The sequence below is a fragment of the Ambystoma mexicanum genome, chromosome 2p (genome assembly GCF_040938575.1).
Source record: "Ambystoma mexicanum isolate Mex_15411 chromosome 2p, UKY_AmexF1_1, whole genome shotgun sequence".
In the NCBI taxonomy this organism is placed as follows: Eukaryota; Metazoa; Chordata; class Amphibia; order Caudata; family Ambystomatidae; genus Ambystoma; species Ambystoma mexicanum.
Window position 1 is genome coordinate 899,572,026 of NC_090923.1, and position 21,758 is coordinate 899,593,783.

General features: G+C 46.9%; 1 protein-coding gene across 4 annotated transcripts in view; it reads left to right on the plus strand.

Moving 5' to 3' along the window:
- Positions 1 to 21,758, plus strand: part of CLASRP (CLK4 associating serine/arginine rich protein) — a 1,024,175-nt gene that overhangs the window by 282,355 nt on the left and 720,062 nt on the right. The window lies entirely within an intron of this gene.

Below are 21,758 nucleotides of genomic sequence, written 5' to 3' on the forward strand. Positions count from 1 at the left end.
ATGTTAGTGTATCACACTGGCTCATGTCCGTCTTATTCGTGGGAACGTGCTCGCAGCGGATCTGCCAGGGTGCTGCGGCAACAAGGATGACTGAAGCCCTCCAAGGGTGGGGGCCGCGCTACAGTGCGCTGAGCTCACACCATCTTTATCAGACAGAATGGTTTCTAGGCCTAGCTAAATTTTAATACATGTGGGCAATTAATACGTGCGGGCAATGTCTCCAGTGGGTGAACCCTCCACCACCTGGGCCCGGGTGGCATGAGGGGACGCCCAAAAGAGCCATAGCCCTCACCTGGGGAGAAAGCGCAGGCGAGGGGGGTCTTTTTAGACCAGTCCTCCCCTACATTTCCCCCCTTTCGTTACTAAAGTAACAAATTCTTTAAATCCTACATTCTGCCTCGTCCATCACCGCCTCATCCCATGCAGGAGTTCCTTTGATGGGCATCCATGCTCTGCACACCCCCCTTAAGCTCTCACCTCTCCGGGCGTATTCATCTGGGGTACACATTAGATATATGCATCCACCATCTCCTTCCAAATCTACCCAAACTTCCTCATACCACTCTAATATACGGGGCTCTTTGATGGTGGTGTGCCACAACTTATCAACAATATTTTTATCATGGTATATAGGCACCAGTTGGTACCTAGGTGAGTTATCTATCCCTGTTTGTACTTGTGCTTCTTGCATCGTTTTTATTGTACCTTGTGAGTTGCCCATTGTCACCATCATCATTGCACCATTTGGTACTGCGTTAGCACAAACTCGAAGACCCACCTGGCACAGGCAAAAAAGTAAAAGGAGGAACACAACAGCTGGTATTAAAAATTTCACAGTTGTTCCAAGCCATGAGGGAACCCAGGAGAAGATGTTGTCGAACCATGTACTCGCTTCTGCTCCACCTTCCATCTTCATTTTTTCTCCTAGGTTGTGGACTGCTTCGATCACATGGGACAGGGAGCCATTCTCTGCGTCTTCAGAAGGTACGAAAGTGCAGCAGGCACTTCCTATTTTTCGGCAAACACCACCGTCCATCGCCGTCAACAGGTCCAGGACATACCTGTTTTGCATGGTCATTAGTCGTAAAGCTCTTAGTTCCACTTTTATTATATTGAATCCTTCTTCAGTGTCGTTTGCCAGCTGAATCAATTCCCAGCGCGTTATCTGGAGCCATTTTGCGTTTGCCCTTGCTTGGACACTTGAGACGAGTGAGGCAAAAAATGTTTCTGCTGAACTGAATAATCGATATTTGTCTGGAATCTGAGCCAATAGTTCTGATGATGCCTTTGATATGTAATTTGATGCTCGTCTGTTACGGGTCAGCACTTCCCCCCTGCTTCCAGAAGACAGGACATATATTTGTGACTCTGCAGTTGGTTGAGCCACACTCTGCATGCGTTCTTGTGTCCTTTTGCTTCCATCGATGTGGCTTTCTGGTATCACCATTAGGGCTGAGTGTAGAGTGGCCATTGAGCAGCTACCACTCCATGACTGGGGGAGGTGTAGGTATGCCTGGTTGCCGCATACCCAGTACGTGTCCATCAGGGCCGCTGTTCCTTTCCTCAGATCTGGAATGGTGAGGGTCTTGTTGCAGTTCTTGTTTGTTCCCATGGGGGCTCTCCCTTCTCCTTTAAAACACAGTCCATAGTCCATTTCGCTCTGCAGTTTGAACGGCTTTTCAATGGCGGTAACCCAAGTTAGTTTTGAAATGTGTTCTCTCCATACTGGTGTACATGTTTCCTCTATCCACTGCAACTTATCCGGTGCCACACCTCTTAGTGCTTCCGCTTTGCACAGTACTTCTTCATCCTTCCGCTTGTTGTCAGAAAAGTGTGTCCCTTCTATTACAAAGAATGGTTCTTTCAAACATACCACCCCTGCCGTTTTTGGGTAACACGTTTTCTCATTCTGCAGCATTTGAAAAGTCACTTTGTGTACCTGGAAGGTGTTCTTAATCCTGCATAACGTGAGATGAAGGAGACATTGGGCATCCACAATTGGCAACTCTTTGGGTAACAATACTTTGGGTGTACCTGATGCGTGAGGGATGAGAGAACAGACATAACAGCTCTCGTTTGTTGTCTGTTTAGCTGTGGCACTCATATCTGCATACCACTTATTTGTTTGGTGGGGGTGTCGTGGGTCTTCCATCTTATCTAGACCTAGCCCATAGTACTCATCATACTTCCTCCTCTCTGCTTCCCTCTTCCGTCTGTTGTTCTTGTTCCTCATGTACTTCCCAACTCCCTGGGCAGTGGACAAACTAGACCCCCCTTTCTCATTCCCGCCCCCCTTGGCCCATTCATCATATAATATTTTGTGCATTGCTAGTAGCTTTTCGTCTTCTTTCCTGACGTTATCTGGCAGGTTGTTTTTTAGTATGGGGGCAGGCTGGCTGGTGGGGGTGTTATACAACCATGATATGGCAGACGGGTTTCGGTCATTGAGACTGTGGGCATTGTAATTAGATACCCCTGGTGGAGACACTGTACTGCTCTGCATTCCACCTTGTGGCTTTTTTCTTTGTGAGGTGACAACACTGGATGGTGTGGTATGATACCCCCATACAAATTTAGTTCCATCCCATATCAAAAAATCGCCGTCCCTGGTATTAACACTTGCAGTTGCATTGGGCCCGGTGGTGTTGTTAATTCGTCCAGTAGTGTTGTTACTCCCTCCCCCCTCGTACATCTCGATAGAGATGAACGCTATAAACCAATATGTAACCAGGCCAAACATTATCATAAAAAACAATGTGATGCATACTGATAATCCACACTCATACGAATATCTACATCTCTCATGTACTAATTCTCTCATTCTACTAATTCTATCCGTTGCAGGCTGCCCGTTAGATGCCATGGAAGCTCCTGTTTGAGATATAAAAGTGCATTAAGTACATGCATGTAAACGTTTTGCTGGCACCATCGGTGCCAATATAAATTTGACAGGGAATGGAAGCGGGTGGGGATGCGGGGAGGGGTATTCACAGACAAGGGTGTATACAGGCCATAATTTTGTTATTTCATTAATTTCATACCATTCAACAAAATAAAAACAAAACCCACATTGCCTTTTTTTTTTTTTCCTTCAAATATCCTTATCAGTTATTCTCCCACTCTAGTCCAGTGCTGACATACACACACAAGTTCATATTTAGACACTTTACTCAGTTTCATCGTTTGCTGTTGTCTGTGCCTCCTCATCTATCTCCTCTTGTACATTGGTGTATGCCTTCCGTACGTCGGTCAAGTGCACCCAGTACCTCAAGCCCTTTACCTTTACTGCCGTGGGCGTGCAAAATATTACCTCGTATGGGCCATGGAATCGTGGTGCATTCCACCGACGCACAAAGCTTCTAACATAAATTGAGTCGCCTGGCATCAGCTGTAGCTGTTGCTCTGGCTCCATGACAGATCCTGTTACATTTCCCTCTTCTCTAGTGAAGGGTGGGGACAGTTGTTTTGATATGACGCGCGCTGCCCTGGTCAATTTCCTTAAATAGTCTGTAAACTCATCTCCCAATATTGCGGCGCTTCTGTGAGCATCTGAGTGTTCGCGCAGTGGAGAGTGTGCTGTATTCATTCGTCTCCCGGTCACGATCTCGTGCGGGGATAAATGGTGGTCTTTGCTTGGCTGATTTCTCAATTCAAATAGCGCAAGGGGTAGGCAGTAAATCCAATTCTTTTTCAATGAAAAGCATAGTTTTGATAGCCTGCCCTTTAACAGTCCGTTCATCTTTTCCACTACGCCATTACTTTGGGGATGATAAATCGAACACAATTTATGTTTTATTCCCAATAAGGTAGTAACTTCCCTGAAAAGTTCATTCACAAAATGAGTGCCGTTGTCTGAGCGAATCACGTCACAAATTCCCCAGCGCGGGAACACTTCCCTTACTAGGAACTTGGCGGCGCTTTTGGCGTCAGGTCGCGCACAGGGTCCTGCTTCCACCCACCTTGAAAATGGGCATACAACCACGATCATGTACCGCGCGCCATTACACCTTTCCCCCATGTCTGCGTAATCTATATGCAGTTCTTTGAATGGGCCAATGGGTTTAGGAATTGTTCCCCGGAGTGTGCGCAATGTCATTCCTGAATTGTATATTTGGCATGTTGTGCATTCCATTGCCAATCGAGACACATGCTCCTGGAGACAGGGCACGAACCATTCTTCCTGTATTTCCGCTGCGATGTGCTGTTTGGTATTGTGTGCAGGGAAGTGTAGCTGTTGAAATGCAACTTCTAGTAACTGTAGCGGCATTACCACTGTCCCTGAGTTATTCTGTCGCCACAGTAGGTCTGTTCCCGACTGGCTGCACCCCCGTTTTGTCCATGTCAATTTCTCCTCTGCACTAGCTCCTTCCTGCAATTCTAGTATTTGTGATATGGACATCATGTTGTACCCTTCTGGGGGCTCTTCGGTTCCCTTGTTCTTGAGCATTTACTCACCTGTGTCATATTTCTGAAAATAGGAAGCCTCCTTGGCGGCAGCGTCCGCTGCCGCGTTCCCCAAGGACACAAAGTCTGTGTTGGATGTATGGGCTTGGCACTTCACTATTGCTATTGCAGTAGGGTTTTGTAGGGCCTCAATTAATTCTGTCAACAATTCTGCATGCTGTACTGGTGTTCCGTCGGCCCTCCTAAATCCCCTACGCCCCCATCTTGCTAGACCTCCATGTACTGTCGTCGTCATATAAGCTGAGTCTGTGTATATTGTCACTGCACAACCCTTTGCTGCATGTAGTGCTTCTATGAGCGCAATCAGTTCTGCTGCCTGTGCAGAGTAGTGTGATGGGAGGCGGTACTGTACTAGTGTTTCATACTCACCTTCTTCTAACCTTACTACTGCCATGCCAACGTGTTTTTCTCCTGTGTCCACATCAATTGATGCCGACCCATCCACAAAGTACACTTCCCCCTCGCTTAGAGCGTTCTCACACACCACTGTGTCCTCCCCTCCTTCTCCTGTGTAGGTTGCACAATCGTGGTTCTGCATATCCTCTAATGTGCACGCTTCTGTAATGAATGTGGCGGGGTTCACTGTCTTGCATCTCACTATATGGATGTTGGCGCTGGACAATATAATCTCGTAGGCTGTCGCCCGCTGTGTGGTCAGTGTGCTCTTTGATCTCTCAAGTATTGCAAATAATGAATGTTCCACAAACAATGTCACAGGGCAACCCATTACTATTGTGGCACTTTTCTCAATTGCGAATGCGGCTGCAGCGAGTGATTGTTCGCATGCGAAATGACCCTGCATCACGGCATCTAAAGTACCACTATAGTAAGCCAATGGCTTGTGTCCTAAGGATGTTTTTTGTGTCAGTACTGCTGTCATGAGTGTTCCCTTGCAGTGTGAGAATAGGTAAAATTCGCGTCCATAATCAGGGTTTGCTAGTACTGGAGCGCTTGAAATTAGCTCTTTCAATGATTGAAATGACATGCTCATTTCTTCTGACCACTTTATTTTTTCATTCTCCTGTTGTGCTTCCTTGAGTGCTTGTAGGAGGGGCCTCGTGTATGCTGCATAGTCTAGTATCCATGCTCGGCAATAGTTGCACATTCCCAAGAATTTCTGCATATCTTTCACTGTTGTAGGTTCTCCTACTGATCTTATTGCTTCTACCCTGTCGGGAATTATCCTTTTTCCATCTTTTGATATGAGCTGTCCCAAATATAGGACCTCAGTCAGGCAGTACTGTAGCTTCTCCTTGTCTACCTTGTATCCTTTGTTGGCCAGTAAAGTCAGGAGCGTTGTTGAATCTTTTCTACATGTTGCTTCATCTTGTGCACACACTAATAAATCGTCTACATACTGAATAATCGTACTCTCAACTGATAGGTTTCCCAAGTCTTCATGCAATATGCGGTTGAATATGCTCGGGCTCTCACAGTATCCCTGTGGTAGTCTGCAGTGTTCATATCTCTTACCCCCCAGCGTGAAGGCTGTAAGGTATCTACTCTCTTCAGCCAGGGGTATTGAGAAAAATGCATTTTTCAAGTCCACTACTGTGAAATGTGATGCTGCTTTTGGGATGCTGCATAGTATTGATGCAGGGTTCGGGACTAGAGGGAACTCTTTCTGAATTACATCATTGAGGGGGCGTAAGTCCTGTATCATCCTCCAAGATCCCCCTTTCGCTTTTTTGATTGGATAAATACATGTGTTGCATGGGGAGTTTGAAGGCACTATTATCCCTTGTGCTAGTAGTGCATGTATTGTTTCTTTTATCCCTTCTTCAGCTTCACGAGACAATGGATACTGTTTGACTCGGGGTAAGATTGCTCCTTGCTTTAGTTTTATTATTACAGGTTGTACTCCGTGCAACAGCCCTACATCATGGGGGCCTGTTGTCCATAAATTGTTTGGTACGAGCCTCATGTCGTCATCAAAAAATGACGGTGGTGTTCCTACCACTGCCATCAATTGGACGGGGATCTCCCTGGCTTGGATCAAAATGTCACAGGGCATCGCTATTTCCATTACTATCTCACCATCCCCTTCTGTGTCTGAAAAGAGATCCTCATCTGTTACCTCGCGTAGGGCGAGGTTTGCGTTTGTACACAGCACTGTGCGCCATTCACATCCTTCCCTGTCCACTCCAATCACAGCGATCCTTTTCGTTGATACCTGCACAGCGTGCAAATCCAACGATACCACTGATCCTGGTACTGCGTTTGGACACACTATGGGGCGGAAGAGGAACTCTGCTGGAATCCTCCAATCCATGCTTCTTAGCTCTGGAATTACGAGGGCCAAATTCTTTAGCCCTTCAATAAACATTTCCTCATTTTGTGGCAGCCCTCGTATTTCCTGTGTGATTGTGTAGGCTTGCACTACCAACATCGCACGCAAGGGGCATATCCCGGGTGTAGAACACACTATTCCTCTTTCAGTGAATGATATGGTCATGTTAAGTTTACTCATAAGATCCCTCCCCAACAAATTTATTGGGGACTGTTCGTAATACAGTAAGGGTGCCCTCACAGTCTTGCCCCCCACCGTTACATCCAAAGCTTCTGTGTAAGGAACTTCAATTACAGCCCCAGAGAACCCCTGCATCTCTAACTTCCTGTTAGATAACGGGAACCGGCCCTCTCTGACACATGATTTCTCCGCTCCCGAATCAACCATGAATATAAACTGCTTGTCTCCTATCTGCGCCCCTACCAATGGTTCCTCTGCTGCACTGTAGGTGGTAGATAGAACTGGACACGCAAGTTTTCTCTGTGGGCTGTCCTATGCGGGGTGTCTCATCGTCCCCCCCTCATTAAATACGTTGCCCGAGACCACTGACATGCCGTTGTAAGGTGCTGGTGCGGGGGCCCCGTTTGCTGCTGTCGCGAAAGGGTTACCTGGTGTATATTGCATACTGTCGTTGTTTTGTGGGTGGTTCTGTGTTCTATACTGGGGTCCCTGTTGCTGGCCGGCATTACCTTGGCTTGGGTTTCTTAGTTGTTGTTGTCCCATTGGGAGGCCATATGGGCTTCCCGGGTGGGGATGGCCATATTGTTCTACCTCTTGGAACCCGTTATTGGGTCTGCTTCTGCACTCTCTAGAATAGTGTCCCCATCGCCCGCAGTTCCAGCAACTTCCTTGTGCACCTCTAGGGCCCTGCCATCCATTTCCTCCCGTTCCCCCATACCCCGTTCCGCCTCCTCTTCGGCCCCTGTACCCACCTCGTCCCCCTCGAGGGGTCCACTCTTGCCACTGCGGACCTCCACCTTGCTCTTGCTCATTCCACTGCCGCTGTCCTGCTCCCGCCCAATTAGCTGCTATCCTTCCTTGTATTGCTATCAGCCCCTCCTCCTCATCGTCTCCCTCCCTGCTGTGTGGGAGCGTAGCTACTGCTGCTGCAACCTTCACCAACTTTGTCTGTACTAACTTCGCTTCGTCTGCCAATCTTTTCTGAGCCACCTCCTTCTCCCTTTCCTTTATTCGTTTACAATGGTGTACTATTATGCTCTGAATTTCTGGCCATCCCTTTGCTTCAATACCTGCTATCTTGTCGAGCGCTTTCTGCACTTCCTTTGGGAGCCCTCTTTTTATAATGAAGTAAAATAAAGATGTCGATTGATGCCAAGGCGTGCCCGTCTCCGCTCTCCACATCTCTTGGACCCGAAAAATGTAATCCATAGCCCCCTCCCCGTCATTCATTGTACATTGCATTACTGACTGTAAGTCCGGTGTATCTGGGAATGTTTCGCGTAAGGCGTCCCACACCCTAGCCCGCACTGTGTTAAAGGAGGCCCCATCATGGCGGTCACAATCTAACGTTACTCCCGGGAAACCGGCTTTAACCCATACTCTTTCAGCCTGATCGCCCACCGCTGATACGAGCAGACTTTTCACATCTCCTATAGCTAGGGGTACCCCAGCAGTATGTTTTTCAAAGGCGTATATCCACTTACTTGCCCCTCCTGATAATTGGGGCAATAGTTTTAATAAATTGGCTTTATCCATCTGTGCCCATGGGATATAGTTAGGTCTCCCTCCTCCTCTGTGTATCAACGGGAGCTGTAGCTTTCCTTTTGTTATGGCATCCGGACCCGATTTGGATGCTGATGTTTCTAGTGATGCCATTTTTCCCACTCTGTTCCTTAGTCGTCCCGACCACTCATCGTCCAGTGTTCTCACTGAACATGTGCCATCCCCCCCTTCGCTTCCCCCTCCTATAGCCATGCTCAACCTGTCACTTTCTTCTAATTCGTCCCTTATGTCGCATAATAATTCCTCTCTGTCCCCCATAGGCCTTTCATCATTGTCAGTATCTCCCTCACGTGTCTCTATTTCAATTATTCGTGTTGGTTCTTCTTCAATTCTGAACAGTATCTCACCTTTCTTCCACCCCTCTTCAGGTCTCCTTGTCTCGCCTGGCGCTCTAGACGTGCGCCCTGATCTAGTCTCATTAAGTGCTGTCTGTCCGCACATGTCTTTTATCCTCGAGAGCTCATCTTTTGCTATTGAGAGTCTTGACTGTAAATCATCTGTGAGTTTCTCTATGTCCACCCTTTGTGTACTCGCCTGTCCTCGCTCCCTTGTACTTTCATATGGTGGGGGTGCAGTGGGCCGGTGGGGTGTAGGGGTTGTCGGGGGAGGCACATACGTCGGATCGCTGTATCCTTCTGCTGGTACAGGCTTTTTTAATATCGGGTACAAACTTATTACCTCTACTGGTGGCGCTACACTTGACACTTCTTTGATATCTTTCTGTATCATCAGTGGATTGTCTGTAGTGGATGGGAGATCAGGATTTGATGCTGGTGCTTTAGGCGGTGGTATCTCTTCAAATAACCGCCAAAGATCTAATATTTCCCTCCTATTTTGCAGCTGCTTCCCTTTGTACTTCAAGAAAATGCATGTGACCACCATATCCAGAACGCTTTTATCAAATGATCCTCCCTCTGGCCATATCTGGGGTAACCCCTCTCCCTTCAACTCAGTTACCCATTGGTCGTGATATTTCTTGATTCGCTCCGCGTATCCTGGAAGATTCTTACAAATATGTGATAAGGGTGTTTCAGCCCCCATCTCTGTGCCCTACTAGTGCTTGTGTTTCTCTGTATGTCTGCAACTACAAGGTAAATGCAGTATCAATATATATATATATATATATATATATATATATATATATATATTTTTTTTTTCTACTTCACATTCAATGTTGGGCTCGTTTGGGCTCTCCCCCCTTCCCCTGATTGTGCGATACAAAACTAGCTATACACAGCGTCTACTCTGTTCCCTTGGGGGGGGCACATACAAGGGCAACCCATCATTTATTTTGACAATATCAATCCGGAAGTCAAAACATGCACATCCCACTTACCATGACCGTTTAACTATTATACAATTATAACCGTTATGCACATTCACAACCTCAAATCGTCCCCTGACACATACGAGGAGCACACACCTCTTGGTAACACTCAATGCACCATTCAAGCTGCCCTCCCTTTCCTCCCTAGCCGGCTGTCCCTGTCTGTCTTACTTAGATAGATGGATGCGCATATGCATATATTTATGTTTTAACCTGCTCTCCCCCTTCTAGTAGGACCCTTTTTCCTCTTACTTTCTTCCCAAGTTCGTGCTAATCTCGATTTTTATTCTCCCCCTACCCCTAAAGAAGAAGAAAAGAAAGAAGTAATAGCGATCACTAATATATTCTCAGTGCCCCCTTTTGCTGAACACTTTTATCTTGTATTTCACTTCGTCATATATTCCCAGTACTAGTCAATATAGCACTATGCGGCGCCGCCTTCCACCCCCTTTCGGAGCTAGGTTCCCGTCACTTTTATCTCTTATTCACCTCGTAATCCTAATGGCCATATGCAAAGAAAAAGAAAGGAAATTTTAGAATGATCTCTAGTATATCTTCGTACCCCCTTTTCGTTCCCTGTCCTACACTTCTCTCCCCGCTCCCTTTACAATCGCTCACACTCAGTACTCACGTGCCCGTCTTGAACCGATAGTCTCCGAAACTGGGTCCGTCCAGGCAGTGTCGCCGTCAGCTCAACAGTCGGCCCCGGCTCCGGCGAGCGGTACTCAAAGGGGATTTTTCAACCGGGATCCCGTACCCTCTCTCTATTGAGTGCGCACTTCTTAGTGTACCGGTCGCCGTTGGCGGGCAGCCTCCCGGAGCCGGCTCACCGTGCGTATCCCTTTTCGACCGGAGATTCTCGTGCCAAAAGGGGACGGTTATAATGAGTTTAGGAAGAAATAAATATCACGCTATCGGGGTCACCACTGAAAGCAAGCGTCCCCAACAAGCACGATCCTCCCCGCAATGAGAGACAATGAAGGACTCTCCCAAAATGGGAATAAGGCCAAGACAGAGTGCGGGTGAGCGTAAGTGGGAGTTTATCAATCAGAATAGGGCATGCAAAGAACTCTGCAAACTCCGAGAGCGCTCTGTCTGACAATAGCAAAGACAGGCGTATATATTTACAAAAAACGTCATAAGAACCTACACACTATAGGGGGCACAAGTTCAAGGGGATTGGGTGGCGACGACTAACTATAGGTGCTGCTGTGTTGTGGTTGGCTTTGGCTGGAAGACGTCACTGGTCAGCCTCGTGGGTTGGGCTGGGCCTGGCAGGGTGGCGGAGTTCATCCGGGCGGTGTTGTCGTGCCATCGCGGCCAATGTCAGAGATGAATGTCCTTTCCTGACTTATTTGCCCTAGGCCATGCACACCGCAGTCATTCAATCGTTTCAATATTATCTTCTTTAGTAAATCTTCCAATAGGTTATACTACAGGTTAATGCAACACAGGAGGAATGCACCTTGTGAGGGGTCTGGAGGTAATACGTCAGGACATAGTTACCCGTGTCCTGTTGACCGGGGCCATAGGTCGAGGGGCTAAGCTTCAGGGCCTGGGACGGGCGGTACAGGTCTTTCTGCCTTGTTAGAAGTTGTTATGGATGTTCTGCTGTGTGTTGTCAAAGTGTTGGGTGTCCTGATTGCACAGGGCCATAAGTCTGAGATGGTCCGGTGGGTTGTGAGGTTTACAAGGGGGCGCGTGTGTTCAGGCAGAGGTTTACTGCTGTGCTGTAAATAATGCAGGTGGCGGGTGGCGGCCTTGGGTGCTTCAGAGGGGGTTACAAGTCTTTGAAGCGGCTCCAGTCTGGTTGGGGGAGGTAAAGCAGCGCGGCGCGGTCTCTGCTCTCATGCCTTTGGCAGCCTTTGCAGGGTGGGAGGGGGAATGGCCTTGCACGTATTTCACAGAGGTATCTCCCTCGTGTGTTGCCGATTTAGGTAAAAACATCAAACATTTGAACATTCTATAATACTTATTCAAATCATTTTAAAACATGCATTTGAACTTTGCTGGATGTGTCTCGATTATACCCAGTCTGAACACCGTATTCGTACACTATGTTTTAACAACTACAGTATTTAGTTATATGTACATACAGTTGCAGTAAGTGAGGTAGTAGTCGGGTTGGTGGAGTACATAGGAAATGATTCGCCACTGTACGTGACGGTGGTGGCACATAAGGGGCTTAGACATACACACATGAATAGTGCATTTCTTGCGCATCCTTCACATGAGTTCCACAGTGTGGTTACATTTCGTTTTCTCGTGTACTCTAGCAGCATTAGTTCAGTTATGGCGCGAGCCCATGGGGTGTAAGTTTCCCAATAATACACGTAACAAGTAGATTCCTGGTGCGTTCCATTATTATTAGCACCCAACTGCAATGGTGTGGGCTCACCATCGCTTATATCATGGAAGCATGATTTCTTGCAATTCTACATTTTACAGGCTTTTGTACTATAAAGGATTTTGTGGAAGAAAAGCATCCTTTGCAAGTAGTCTCAACATTAATATATAAAGATTGTCTGTCACCCAATGACTATTTTACTGTTCTTTTCATTGCCTAGGCCTGCTGGCCGGGTCATGCTGGGAGCGATGATACACTGCGGGAGGTGAACTGTTACAATGTTAGTGTATCACACTGGCTCATGTCCGTCTTATTCGTGGGAACGTGCTCGCAGCGGATCTGCCAGGGTGCTGCGGCAACAAGGATGACTGAAGCCCTCCAAGGGTGGGGGCCGCGCTACAGTGCGCTGAGCTCACACCATCTTTATCAGAAGAATGGTTTCTAGGCCTAGCTAAATTTTAATACATGTGGGCAATTAATACGTGCGGGCAATGTCTCCAGTGGGTGAACCCTCCACCACCTGGGCCCGGGTGGCATGAGGGGACGCCCAAAAGAGCCATAGCCCTCACCTGGGGAGAAAGCGTAGGCGAGGGGGGTCTTTTTAGACCAGTCCTCCCCTACACTATCTACTAAAATGGGTTTCCCTGCCTCAAGCTTATTTTAAAGGCTCTGTCAGAATGTCCGCTAAATCAAACTCCACCATCCTGTGTCACAACCTACTTCTATCCCTTAAACTACAACTAAAGAATAAACCAACAGAAAGTGCCTTCTCCAGGCGAATGACTCCCTTCTGGCATTTCGCGTGTATTTCCAGAAATGTTCTTTTGCAAAAGGATGCCAAGGGGAATCACTCCCTTCCCCTGGCTTGCGATTTCAACAAACCTTTGCACCAACTTTCAGAACCAGGAGAATTACTTCCTTCTCCTGGTATTGGTACACAAACCAGTACAATTCACAGCAAAGCCAGGGGGGAAGACTCCCTTCCCCTGGTGTTTCAGTTTTTTAATAAAAATATCTCTAAACTTGATGGTTCTTTTGCCCCACTCTCGTGGAATTAGCAAAGTCCCAAATCCTTCTCGGGCCTCTGTGCACTTTTCCCTTCTACTGCAATGCGGATGCTTCCTCTGATGGTTACTATATTTATGTCGGGGTCTGAGACCCTTCTCTGGTGGTTAGTGGTCATGTTGCAGCCACTGCAACAAGGAAGTTCTCCTCTGATGCCTGATGCACTGGTGTTGGGGGTCCCAGACCATTCTCAGGTGGTCGGCGGGCTTATTGCTGCCACTGCAACAAAGAAGTTCTCATCGGATGATCGGTCCACCCTTCCCAATAGTTTGATTGTTACTACTAGGCAGGGCAGAAAGGCGCTCAAGCCTCTCTCTCTTCCACCCGTGTCCCCTCCGGGTGTCTATTACCTCCTGCTACCTTCTTTCAGACTTAAGTGTGCCATCGGGGCTTCCGGGAACTGGGGTGCGTTACTCCAGCTGTTTGGTATTCTCTCCTCCGCTTCGGCGGCAGCTCTGCACTCTACTGAACTTTTTGGCTAACTTCCTGCTTAGTGTTCGAGCCTGCTCCAGCTGGACTCCCCAGAGCTCCCTCAGCGATTCGCCGGCGTCCTCTGCTCTTCGAAATCCCCAGTCAGCCAACAGGATTTGAAACTCCGTTGTGGATGGTTTCCACACCTGCTGCCTCTCCCGACTGGACTTGACCAAATCTTCAGTCCTTCTCTTATAAATTGTTGCTAGTCCCCCCTGGCGGATTGTCAAAGTCCTTTGTTGTTCATTGAGCTTCATGCATCCTCGGGGCCACCTTGTACAAGTACTAGTACGGTCAGTAATCCTCATGTCGTCTTTATCCTGGTACTTTCTGTTTTGATTTTTTCTCCTATACTACATAATTACCAAGGTCTACTCTCAAGGAAGTGTTTTGGAATAGAGGGAGGGGACTAGGGAAGGTTGGGTGTGACGTTTGCCTACAGGCTGTATCCTAGGTGATCATCCTTATCCCCTGAGGGGGGAGTCCCTGCCCATGAGGTAATCCTCCCATTAAACCACCCCTAGGTTAACTATTGAGTAGTGGTCGCACTTCCCTAGCCTCATGGGAAAGGGCTCCCCTTTGGGGAGAAGGGACGATACCTGACTAATCGTCACACACTTAGTAAGTATGCATACTTCACATTTTTACCAAGTGCTCAATTCTAATCTGCCTGACCAGAAGATTAGTTCCCAGCATGTGTTCTTTGGCCTACAGGTCCAAGAATGCAAAAAGATAGCAAGGACTGCATCAGATGGTTTTTGGGTACATAGTCATGCTGTACAGCAAGCACCTAGTAAGAAGTTTCCAGCCTGTTTGAGGTCTTTTTGGCGGGTTTTGTCTGTGTTCTTGTGGAATTGCCAAATCGTTTTTGTGCTAGTTCAACTTCTAGAGGGTACTGCCTTTGGGGGTGTAGTGCTTTGTTTCTGTTCCTTTTTCTTCTCTCATCCCATCTTGATAGCAGTTGGCTGAGGTAGTCTGGAGTACCTCTCCTTTTGTTAGTGGGTTTCCATGGCTTGCAGTTAGTAATCCATGGGCCCTTGCTTGCTTTCATTCCCTCCAATTGGCCTGTGTTCTTGGTCACATGACCAGTAAACACCCTTCTTCACCAGCCCTCCAGGGCAGCCTTGTCCTGGCAGCCAGTCGACGAAGGGCCACAAGACAAATGGCCGCTCCCAACTAAGCAGCTCCACTCCGTTTTTGCCCATGTTTGTCTGAGATGCCGGACACAGACAACCTACGGCGACAGATAAGATAAGTGTGGTGTGGGCGGGGAGTACAGCCATTACTGTACTCCATTAAAATTCCTCCACTCTTATTACCCAACAGCATATGCATTTAGCCTAATTGTGTACATTTGCCATACTCTGTATTTAGCCTAACTGTTTCAGGTAGCCAAGGCTGCGTCTGGGTGCCTTCCCATTGCTGTGCCAAAGTTAATTTAGATGGTTTTTGGGAGTAGGAAATATGTTGCACTTGGATGGTGTCCATGAGTAGGAAGTCAGTTGCTCTTGGATATATTTTGGGGGTGTGAAGGGTGTTGCACCTAGATGGATTTTCAGGGGTAGGAATGATGTCGCACTCTTCGTTGGCATGTCTATTAACAAAGATGTTTAGGATGATGTCCTGTCCCCAGCAATCTGAAGACCATAGGCAGAACCGGCCCAATGCACCCAAAGTCCTTTGAGGACTTACTGTTAAAAAAAAAAAAAAAAGTATTAGGAGTGCCCCTTTTGTGCTTAAAGATCAGTCCGGATATCTGGCCACTACTCTGGGGCCTTGGTTATGGATCCGACAGTAGTTTGACATTAGCCCGCTTGCCATACCTGTAAGGTCAGCCATGGGGTGATACCTAGGTAGGCGGTTAGCGTGTCATTGCAACTAGAAGAAAGTACAGGCAGGCTAACACATGTGGTACAGTTGGAACAAGCTCGCTTACAATGTTTAGCCCCCATGACGCTCGTCAAAATATGTTGGTGACCCTCCATTGCACTTATAACTGCTTAAGTTAGCAGTTGTAACACACAGTGGTTACATGCAGCTATCCTTGATATCACCCTTATTAGACTGCTTTGGTTAGCGTTTGTAGCACGTGGAAGATCTGTTGTAAGACAATAACGGTAACGAGTCTATTGCGCTCAGAGAATCCTATTAGCCTAGTTTCTATGGTAGTCTTTCTGTCCCACCTAGATGTTGTTCTGGACAACCAGTCTATTGCACTTGGTAGACTTAAGGATAGCTGGTCCATAGTGCCTAGATAAGTCTACGAAGCTAGCTGGCCTTTTATTCCTCACTGAAGATCGGGTACTGCCTTTGGGGGTGTAGTGCTTTGTTTCTGTTCCTTTTTCTTCTCTCATCCCATCTTGGTAGCAGTTGGCTGAGGTAGTCTGGAGTACCTCTCCTGAGCTTAAGCTCAGATGGAGCTCATCTTTGAGGTCGCTGTGTCACCCGATCTTCAGTGAGGAATAAAATGCACCACTTTGGTGGACATCTGCCACAGGCACGGTTATCCATCCACGCATTCTAGAATGCAGCTATGACTGACAAATTTGGTGTAGCTGGTCCGATAACCTCCTTGTACTGAAACACCAGACTTGCCTCAACTCCTCTGCCATTAGAATACAGCAACAATTTCGACCTAGCTGGGTGCATATCGAGTCTACAGCACTAGAGGTCCGTCATACCTCCCTCAGCACCCGCCCACGTGCCTCACCTCTTGGGTAGCTTACTGGAGCCTAGCCAGCCCTCGTAAGTCATAATCTTGGCCAAATGCACACACGCATCTGAAGCCTCCTCTTAGACCTTTCCCATACCTGGACTTCAGTCCCTGATGGTGTTCCTACCACAAAGCGCATTGAGGCCATAAAAATAATGTGAAAAAGGCACTATATAAATGACTACTACTACAATGCATAATATACACACAGCAATAAAAGATACGTGTTTGTCTTCACTGGAAAACACAGTTGTCTGTAATTTATTTGAGGTAAACACTGATGAACACAGGTTTTTTTAAAACCTTGAAATCTCCTGCTAAAAGGCCACCAGAATTGGAAAAACACGAATATTGAAAACAGGAAACCCGATCACTAACGCAGCATCTTTTTCTCCTCTTTGGCCCGGCAAGTGCTCATTCCTAAAGGGCTCTGTACAGAACTTTTTTTGTCACCACCTATCGCTAAATCGACACCTCCTTGATGCTTCACCACGTGCTTGTTCCTCCTCCCCCTGCTTCTTTTGTTCTGGTTGATTTTAGGGCCTCCCTCCTCCTCTACATAACGGACACTTCTGTAACGCTCACCTGATTCCCGCAGAGGCGCCGGTCTTGACTGGGTGAATGCCGTATCTTCAAAGGTGATGTGTAACACACAGTTGGCTCTTTGGGCTGGACCTCTGTGCACTGTATGTCTGACTCGGAAGAGTAAGATGTCTGCAGATCGAAAATATGGGATTAATGAACTGGGGTTATTGGGTGCCTCTCTCCTCTTCCCTTTCTCTTCTCCTGTAGAACCCCAAAGGTTAACGCCCTCACCTTAGGTAAGTGAACGCCGAGCTCTCCATCTGCCTCGGGGCAGGGTGCCGTAACCAGTTTCTTCACTGGATAAGGGTGCAGGCCTCTTGACCTCAGAGGACTGCTGTCCGTCGTTAACTGCACGAACGGTAAGTTCTGGGCACTTCAAATGTCTTAAAAGTCTTTTGTAATGATATCTCTTGTTTTGCAGGGTTCCGGCGATGGCCGATGGCGGGCTGATGAGAGTTGAGGATCGAACCCGCGTGAGGAATAGAAGCGCCTGGAAGCACGTAAGTAAGCGCTTGTAGCCTGCTTCACGATGCGCACTAACTGTCCCTTTTATCTTGCAGGTACAAGTTCGGAGCTTTAGAGAAGCTGAAGGGTGCTGGAATACCCACTGGATTCGGCGTGGGAAGGAGTTAATGGCACGTGAGTAATAAAGTTGCCCAATGTCTTTAAACGCACCTTCTTTTGTCTTTCAGATGCGGGATGCAGCGCCGAAGGCCTCCGGAGCGTGCGAAGAGCTGGTAAGCTTTTGTCTTTCAGATGCCGGAATGCAGTGCGAAGACCTCCGGAGCATGCGAAGAGTAGGTAAGCCTTTGTCTTTCAGATGCCGGAATGCAGCGCGAGGCGTTGGTGACAGCCGATGGACCAGGTAAGAGATGCGCTGCCACTGAAGACCGTAGTGCTAACCTGTTCTTTCTTTGTCTTTACAGGTGCTGCTGAAGACTGGATTCCAGGATGGTAAGCCTTTGTTCCCTTAGGCCCAGGATCAGAAGCAGAAGACACGATGAGCGTTCTGCTGCAGAGAATGCAGAATAACGCAAAGCAAGATTCATCCATCGGGTGTGGTTTAAATAGCCTCCTGTAGTGCTTAGGTGTCTCCTTCCACAGCCACGCCTAGGTAAGAAAAGAGTTCCTGCTTTCCAGAAGAGTTCCAGTGTTCTGAACCTAGGGAGTGGCTCCTGCCCCACCCAACAGGAAAAGTAGTCCCAAACAGAAGAGGATCAGGGGTTCAACTGGCAGGTAAGTAAGCAGCATGGTCTGCTGCAGGTAAGTCCACCCAAGCATTATGAGCCCGGCGCTTCCAGCGCTGGGACTGGGCATCTTTATGAGCCTGGTGCCACTGGCGCCAGGACAGGGTCCAAAAGGTCCCAATTGGGACTGGCTGGCACTCGGAACCGGGGTTATGGGTCTGCTTCCAAGGGAGTCGGGCAAGTCCTGATCTTTTGGAAGCAGAGATCATGACAGCTTCTCAGTAACAATTTCCAGCTTTCTTTCACAACTAACCTTTTCCTCCAAACCGCTCTCTGCCTCATCTAGCCTACTACTTGATACTATTGAGGTGTCCTTGTCGTCCTGAAGCTGCTCAATAGTCGCTGCCTCCTCTGTGCTACTGCACACTGTGCTGTTGTTCACCTCTTCCTCGCTCAGACTCTCCTTCAAGCCTACTCTACTTTCCTGTGTTCGCGTTCTCCATCTTCCATTCGTGTTAAGCTTCATCTACTCCTCCCTTACTCAGTTCCTTCGTCACCCTCCTCCTGCTCTACTCCCGCCAACATCTTCCCCAACCACTTTCAACTCTTCTGTCATCCTCCTTCTGCTCTTTCCTGACACACTTTTCACACATCACTCGGTCTCCAACAACCCCACTGGCTCCCCCCAGTGTCTGCGCCCAAGATATGGAACTTCAGTTGCGTGTGTGTTTTAAATAATCAGTCTTGACATTGGTCTATTTTAAAAAACCCTTGCGGCTCTGATGCAGTGTATGTCTGCATTAGATTACACCGGAGTAGGACCGCAGCTTTAAAGACCTGGTCCACCTTCTTTGAAGGCTCTTCAAATATGGGCATGCACAAGAGAAACTGAGATCTACTCTGAGGCTGCAAAATCTTCTCTCCTGCCTCTGAATGGTTTGCAGCGAGCAAGGCTTTCTGATTAGAAACACAATATGGTAAACCTGATTTTGTTTTGCACATAGCATTTAGCTGTACCAAATGACTACACTATCCTCAGAGTGGACAGATGCGAAGCTCGAGGTGGTGGACTAGCCATTATTGCCAAAACTAAGCTTGGCATGAGAATATCCTCACTGGATGTCATCTTGTGAAGTTATGTCAATCAAAATACCCAGAACTAACTCTCAAACGTTGAACATCCACCTTATATACAGACCTCCTGGCCCCATTAATACCTTCATTGAAGACCTATCAACAATTCTCTCAGAAAACCTAAAGGATACCTCCCAAACTTTATTGCTAGGAGACCTCAATATAGGTTTCAATGACACGAACGACCAACATGCCATTGCAGTGTCTAACGCCTTGACAGAACTTGGTTTCACACAGAGTGAACGAACCAACGCATAACAAAGGGAGAATTCTTGATTGGATTGCCGATCACAACTGTAATGTCTCCACCGCTGCCATCTCACCCCAAACTTGGTCGGACCACTATCGGATATCTTTTACACTAGCAACTAAAAGACCTACTCCCCACAGCCACCTTTTGCCCCGCCTTTACTCACCAAAAACAAGAAAAATATTACTGTAGACAAATTACTCCCCTGAATGTTGCCTAACCTTAACTCCCTATCTGACAACATGGATCCAAGCCTCCTAGTTGAAGAATGCAACAAAGTCATGTACAAAACTCTTGACAATATCGCCCCGCTAAAACTCAAACAGTAAACCTAAAAGCCACCTAAATAATTGGTTTACGCATCACCTAAAAAAACCTAAGACTAGACAAAAGAAAATGTGAAACTGGCTGGAAATTTCACCCCACTGAAGAAAATAAATTAAAAATCAATCTCATCAAAAGACATCCTCTTGGCCAAACAAACATACAACAACATAATTTCGCAAGCTAATTCTATCATGAAGGAGCTTTTCACTATACTAAAAGAATTAGAAAATCCTATCATAGCCCAAGATAACTGTATCAAAGATAAAACATGGTGCTCTGCTATCCAGCATGCGCTAACAAAGTCCTGAACCTCCAAAATAAAATGGATCTAAAGAAAGCGTCACTAGCTGCCACAACACCACCCAACATAACAGCACCACCTAAAATTAAACCTATCACCCAATTTCACTTCTCCAAAGTCTCTATATCAGAGGTTGAGAAAGTTATTTTGGGTCTCAAATCATCTAATTGCAAAGGTGACCAATGCCCAGCACAACTGATCAAAGACGCCGCCAGGGATCTAGCACCTTTCATCACTAAACTTATCAACGCGTCCTTAACTTCCGACAAGATACCTAATAACCTTAAGGAATCTTGGGTACTTCCACTCCTCAAGAAGCAAACATTAGACCCATCCATACCAACTAATTACAGGCCTATTACTACTGTACCGTTCTTGATGAAGATTTTAGACAAGGTTGCATATATCCAAATCCAGAACTTCTTAGAACTTAAACAACTCTTAGGCTCACGTCAATCTGGTTTCCGACCATTACATGGCACAGAAACTGCACTCCTCGATCTTAAAGCCCAAATAGACAAATTAAGAGACAATGGAAAACCCACACTACTCCTCCTCCTTGACCTGTCGGCGGCTTTCGACTTAGTGGATCATAAAGTCCTATGTAACCACTTGGACTCAGCCGCCCACTTCTCCAGTGAGGCAATAGCATGGATACAGCCATTCCTCAGTGACCGAACCATGAGGTTTTTCTCGCCTTCTGCTGCTGCAGACCCTATCCCCATCACCTGTGGGGTGCCTCAGGGCTTGTGCGTTTCGCCAACCCTGTATAATATTTTCACCAAGCCTCTGTTTGATGACTTGGACCATCTGGGTATCATCTACACTAATTATGCAGATGATATCCTTATTAAGGTTGCCAAGGAAGTAAAACACATTAGGTTTCTACTTACATTCAACCCTATCATTCACCAAACAGGTAAATACCCTAGCCTCCTCTACTGCATATACATGCAAATTAATTAGAGCTAGCAAACCATTCCTATCCTCCAACAGCTGCATGATCCTAGCAAGAGCCCTCATCTTAGCCAAACTAGATTACTGCAATGCCCTTTATATTGGAGCGACCAAATTCATTGTTAACAAAATACAGATACTCCAAAATAAGGCTCTTAGAGCCGCACTCAGTATATCCAAGAAATAACATATCTCAGAAACAAGAAGAAAGCACAAGTGGCTATCCACTCATGAGAAAATTAGACTTAAGACTGCTTCCCTCATCCACAAATGCCTAAACAATAACAAGACTAACGAACTCCAACTGCCTGCAGGTACCTCGCTTTAAACTTTCCACCATTGTGGGCACCAATTTCCCAGTCAAAGCATCCCAATTGTGGAACGCACTTCCCACCACACTGAGAATGGACCAAACCTTCACCAAATTTAGGCACAATTTGATTCGATGGCTCCTAGAGAATGATGATAAATAAACAGTCAAAACCTGATTTACTTGTAAATAACTGTTCATCTTCTGTATATAACCTGTATATTCTTTACCTTAGTATACTCTCTACCACTTTTCACTGTAGGTACCTATACTATGGACTGTTTGAT